The following is a 6,210-nucleotide window of genomic DNA, read 5'->3' on the forward strand; positions in this document are numbered from 1 at the left end:
TGCACTTCAGTTTTCCCAAGATGTAGTTCCTTGAACCTTTGAATGGGAATCACTCATAATTTTATAAAATAATTTTAATACAAATTTTAATATCGATACTTTTATTTTAATACCAAAACAAGGAATAGGAACAGAGTGTCTGAATAAAGAAAAGTCCTCTAAATTAATAAATTTAACTTTATGGAACGTTCACTCTATTGCCCTCAATTTTTCTGTTTTGCTCAAACAAATGAAAAACTTACCACAAACCAGTTTGTGTCCTTGGGCTGGGGTTTTGGAGCAAGCTGATGTGAGGACCTGGTTTGAGAAGAACTCCATGTTAGGAGGCTGTATTGTGATTGCAGTAATAAGGCAGAGTGTCAATACTGGCCTTTCAGTACATATTTTGTGTATTAACAAGACCTGACATTTTAAATGAGAGAGAGATTATTTTCTATATTTGGTCCTCATGCTGTTTTAAGGATTGAGAGTTTAAGAAAATAATACCATTCATATACTTACTGTCTACTGTGAGGATTGAGATGGGCCTAGAATCTGTGGGCAGCTGTAGGCGCTGCCCTTTGGGCAGCATGGTCAGGACAGTGAAGGGTGGGAACTTGCATGGTCGGGGGAATGAAGGAAGGAGCTGGGAGTAAACTCGACAGATGAGCACCAGGAAGGTCATGATGTGGCTGTCCTGTTTCTGAAGGAGAGCCCAGGAGGCAATGAGCTGTCTGACATGCTAAGACCCTAGAAAGAAGAGCTAGGCCTAATAGCCAGAAATTACGGAGATGCAAATTTACGCTTAATAGAGGAAAGATGTTTTAGGAATCAGAGATGCCTAAATATAGAAAGTGAGCTTCTCATTACTGCATACAGAGGTTGAACAGTCATTAGTCTGGGAGGTGATGGAGAGGACCACTGCTGGTGGCGCAGTGGTTAAGAATCCACCTGCCAATGCAGGGGACATGGGTTCGAGCCCTGGTCCGGGAAGATCCCACATGCTGCGGAGCAACTAAGCCTGTGCACCACAACTACTGAGCCTGCGCTCTGGAGCCCATGAGCCACAACTACTGAGCCCACGTGCCACAACTACTGAGCCCGTGAGCCACAACTAGTGAAGCCCGTGCACCTAGAGCCTGTGCTCCACAACAAGAGAAGCCACTACAATGAGAAGCCCGCGCACTGCAACGAAGAGTAGCCCTCGCTCACCTCAACTGGAGAAAGCCCGTGCGCAGCAACGAAGACCCAACGCAACCAAAAATAAATAAATAAATAAATAAATAAATAAATGTCAAGTACTATAAACATAAAATTATTTCTATTAAATTTTTAATTTTTTTAAAAAATAAATTTATTTATTTATTTATTTTTGGTTGCGTTGGGTCTTCGTTGCTGCGCACGGGCTTCTCACTGCGGTGGCTTCTTTTGTTGCGGAGCACGGGCTCTAGGCGCAAGGACTTCAGTAGCTGTGGCACGTGGGCTCAGCAGTTGTGGCTCATGGGCTCTAGAGCACAGGCTCAGTAGTTGTGACACAGGGGCTTAGCTGCTCCGCGACATGTGGGATCTTCCCGGACCAGAGCTCGAACCCGTGTCCCCTGCATTGGCAGGCGGATTCTTTTTTTTTTTTTTTTTTAAAGAAATTCACGTTCTTTTATTTATTTATTTATTTATTTATTTATGACTGTGTTGAGTCTTCGTTTCTGTGCGAGGGCTTTCTCTAGTTGCAGCAAGTGGGGACCACTCTTCATCGCGGTGCGCGGGCCTCTCACCATCGCGGCCTCTCTTGTTGCGGAGCACAGGCTCCAGACGCGCAGGCTCAGTAATTGTGGCTCACGGGCCCAGTTGCTCCGTGGCATGTGGGATCTTCCCAGACCAGAGCTCGAACCCGTGTCCCCTGCATTGGCAGGCAGATTCTCAACCACTGCACCACCAGGGAAGCCCCGGCAGGCGGATTCTTAACCACTGCGCCACCAGGGAAATCCTACTTGACATTTAAAAAGTTGTTTTGGCACAATTGCCTCTTAAAATAGTCTTCAGGGAATTCCCTGGCGGTCCAGTCGTTAGGACACCACGCTTCCACTGCAGGGGGCACGGGTTCGATCCCTGGTCAGGGAACTGAGATCCCACATGCCATGCGGCATGGCCAAAAAAATAGTTTTGAGAGGTAGATAAAAAAACTTCTGACTCAGGTTCAAGATGGTAGATTGAGGACACACAATGGTGAGCAAAACAGATAAAAATGTCTGCGCTTGTGGAGCTCACAATCTAGAAATTACATAGATTTTTTGTTATCCTCGAGACACTGGAAGAACTTGGGGATAGGGCAAAATAAGGTAATGTAGGGGGAAAAAGAAAGGCGATTATAAATGTCAGAAAAAAAAGGCAAAAAAACCCAACAGAGGTAATATAATTATAGCATCCTATTGGTTACATAGTAAACAATATGTAGTCATAAGAATATAAACACTATTTTCAATTTTTAGAAACAATTTGTAGACAAAGCATAGAAACTCAGTGATGATTGAAGATAGAATGTCAATGTTAAAATTTTTGACAATATAAAAATAAATGTATAGTCAGTGGAATACTTGAATTAGAGGTGGGGAAATGAAATAAAAAGTGGAGAAGTTAATAGTCTAATTCTCATACAAGATTGCTGAGATATTGACCAGAGTAGATAAAACAAACAAGGGATAGAAGTGTAAGTACATTGTTTAAATGTTCAAATGTAAACAGAAGACATAGATAGACTAGATAGATAGATAAATAAACAGGCAAAACAGAGAGGAAGAGAAAAAGGAGAGCATTTATGCGAACTAAATTTTCGTTTTTCATACCGTGGAGTCAATAGATTACGTAAAATCTGTAAATCAAGAAATGGAATAATTTCAGAGGCTTACCACCTAAGTAAACAAAAATATAAATGTTTAAAAGAGGTTGCCTTGAGGAAGTGAGTCAGGGGTAGAAAGGATTGGACCAAGAAACCTGTTTTTCACGACACACATGTATATAACATTTCTTTTCTTTTTTAATTTAATTTATTTTATTTTTGGCTGCGTTGGGTCTTCATTGCTGCACGCTGGCTTCTCATTGCGGTGGCTTCTCTTGTTGTGGAGCATGGGCTCTAGGCGCATGGGCTTCAGTAGTTGTGGCACACAGGCTCAGTAGCTGTGGCTCACAGGCTCTAGAGCTCAGGCTCAGTAGTTGTGGCTCACGGGCCTAGTTGCTCCACGGCATGTGGGATCTTCCCGGACCAGGGCTCGAACCCGTGTCCCCTGCATTGGCAGGCGGACTCTTAACCACTGTGTCACCAGGGAAGCCCAACATTTCTTGATTTAAAAAAGTGCAACATAATATATTATTTTCATGTTGTTAAAAAAATTAAAATCTATCATACCCATTAAAATAGATGAAGAAACTTAGGCTCAGAGAGGTGAGGTGACTTTGTTTAGGTCACAACACTAGGAAGAGGAGGGACCAGGAATGGCTGTCATATCTCATGACACCAGCTCCTCTGAGCTCTACGGGGCTGCTCCAAATAGCCCCGAGAGCTCCTTTCACTCTGCTTCTATGATTCACCATCCATTCAAGCTGCTATGCCTTTGCACCTGCTCTTTTCTCTGCCTGGGGTGCCCCTCCCAACTTCTTTTGCTGGCATGTGTCTGTTCATTTTTCACGACCCAGTCCTACGTCATTTCCTCCATAACAAGGACTCTTCTCTTGTCCTCCTCTTATACTCTGTCCCTGCCTCTACTGTAATGTTTATTTATGATCCCACTGGATCATAAATATTTGGCTATCCATCCGTCCATCTTTCTGTCTCATTTGCTAGTCTGTGAACCCTTCAAGGCAGAGGTCTGTGTCTGATTCAACACTGTACCCCAGCTCCCACCCCAATGCCTGCCACTGGGTCTTCAAAAGTGTTTCCGGAATTTGTGAATGTGTGGAGCACATGTGTCTCTGACTCTAAGATTCTGGGCTGGTGGCCGAGCCCCAAACCCTGGCCACAGGCCTGACAGCTGTGGAGGAGGCTGCTTTGTCAGGTTCATACCCATCCCTAAGAGACTCCCCCTCTCCCAGCCTTCGTATTCTGTCACCCTCCTGTTTTATTGTTCTCCGCTCACATCCCAAGGCTTATCTGCAAATCTCCCAAAAGGCATGCTTTAAGAGCCAATTGGAGCCTTCCATCTGGATTGTATTAAATCACTGACAGAGTTCTGTCCCCAAGTCAGCAGGGGCTGGAGGAAGGCTTTGGGGAAGACCTTTTCTCCTTAGAGGAACTAACTCAGAAGAAAAATAATGTGCTGGTGGGAGCTGCCCAAAGTGGTGGGAGCAGGGAGATGAACGGATTGGGCAGCTCTTGTTAGATACGTGTCCCCAGGCATGCTTTCAGCATGCCTCTGTTTTATCACCTGGCTCACAGGAGAGTGATACGTGCTCTAGGCTGGTGGGGATTACAAGAGACAAAGCATGAAGATGTGTCTGGAACAGCACTGGCTCAGAGTGGGTGCTCAGTCTATGTGTGAGTCTTCCTTCCTCTCCAGTTCTTTTTTTCTTTTTCTCTATTTTTGTTTTTACTTTTATCACAGTGATCCACTAACACTGTTTAAGAGGCAAATTCTTCTTTCGTTACAACAAAAACTAGTTTCTTACCCTGTCCTCACTGTTTATTTTTCCCCAGAGGCAACCACTTTCAACTCTTTTAAACAATTCTTTCTGTATTTACTTGCATATTTCAAAATAACTTGCTTGTATTGGTACTTTTTGTTTTGTTTTATTTTGTTTGTTTTGTTTTCAGGTTTCATCTTTTTAATCAACTCGGTGAAGGATGTCCTAAATGCTCCATGAAACACAACAGAATATTTTTTTCTTCCAGTATTAAAAAAAAATATATGGGGGAGTTCCCTGGTGGCCTAGTGGTTAGGATTCTGGGCTTTCACCGTTGTGGCCTGGGATCAATCCCTAGCTGGGAAACTGAGATCCCGCAAGCCACGCAGCTCGGCCAAAAAAAAAAAACGAAAACAAAAAAACATACACAAATATTTTGAAGAAATTTCTATATAATCAGACAGAGATCGGGAGTATAAAACACCTCTAAGTAATCATGTTCTTGATTTCTTATAGTTAACAGTTGGAAATTGCTTCCTAACCATGATTAAACATTGTGTACAGGTTTTTTAAATGTTCCTAGATATACGTTTTTAAAAACAATCAGTCTGGCCAAACATTTGCCAGAACCAATAATCCTGAGAGCCTGAACTAAAAAACTGGTTAAAAAAAAAAAAAGGAAAAAATACCCATACTCTACAAATGGCTCAGAATTTGTCTTTAAATGGGAGAAAAATTTTAAAAAACACATGGAGCTTTCTGATAGGTCTTTAACAAACTACCTTGGGAGCTCAATTCAAAAACAGAGGTTGATGTACTAAAACAGATGTCTCAGTGCAGCTCCAAAAATCTTTATAAATACAGCCATTTGGAAGGATGGTCCTGAATCAGAAGAAGTTTCATTCCTTGTGTATCTATATTAGGGGTGCATGCCTCATCTCAGTTGTCATAATTGTCCCTGTAATTTCTTCCTGAGTAGCGGTCATGACCACCCTGGCTTCTGCCGCCATAGTCTCTGGACCTTCCATATCCATATCCTTCAGGTTGATTGTCATACCTGCCATTTCCATAGCCCTGGTCCCCACCACCTCTAGAGTAACTGTGACCACACCCATAGGCCCCAAAGGAACCCCCTCTTGTTCCCCAGGGCTGACTTGCCCACGTGGTCTACACGGATCTGACGACCATCCAGAGACTCTCTATTCATGGCTCTCGTGGCGTCTGAGGCATGCTCTGGATTGGTGATAGTGATGTAGCCGAAACCCTGGGATCGCTGAGTTTCCCAGCCCTTGACAACAACCACCTCAGAAATAGGTCTGAAGCTGCTGCGGTGGTCTTCCAGAGCCTGCTTATCAGTGTTGAAGTTGTGGGCTCCCACGAAGAGCTTCTCTTCTTCAGAGGACATGGCAGTAAATTTGAGTCCTGGAAATGAAGAAGTAAAAAGGCCAAAGAGACAGTTACCGCCAAGGAGCCGAGAGACTGGGCTCTATTGGTACTTTTTGAATTCATCTACTGAAGGACATCTTGATTGATTCTAGTTTTTGGCAATTATGAATAAGGTTGCTATAAACATTTGTGTGTAGGTTTTTGTGTGGACATAAGTTTTCAACTCATTTAAGT

The 6,210-nt window shown here is 43.2% G+C and overlaps 1 pseudogene; it reads right to left on the minus strand.

Annotated features, from left to right (window-relative positions):
• Nucleotides 1-5,511: 5,511 nt before the first annotated feature.
• LOC132350778 (RNA-binding protein 3-like) lies at nucleotides 5,512-6,004 on the minus strand (annotated as a pseudogene).
• Between the last annotated feature and the right edge of the window lie 206 nt (nucleotides 6,005-6,210).

Source organism: Balaenoptera ricei, chromosome 16, assembly GCF_028023285.1.
Source record: "Balaenoptera ricei isolate mBalRic1 chromosome 16, mBalRic1.hap2, whole genome shotgun sequence".
In the NCBI taxonomy this organism is placed as follows: Eukaryota; Metazoa; Chordata; class Mammalia; order Artiodactyla; family Balaenopteridae; genus Balaenoptera; species Balaenoptera ricei.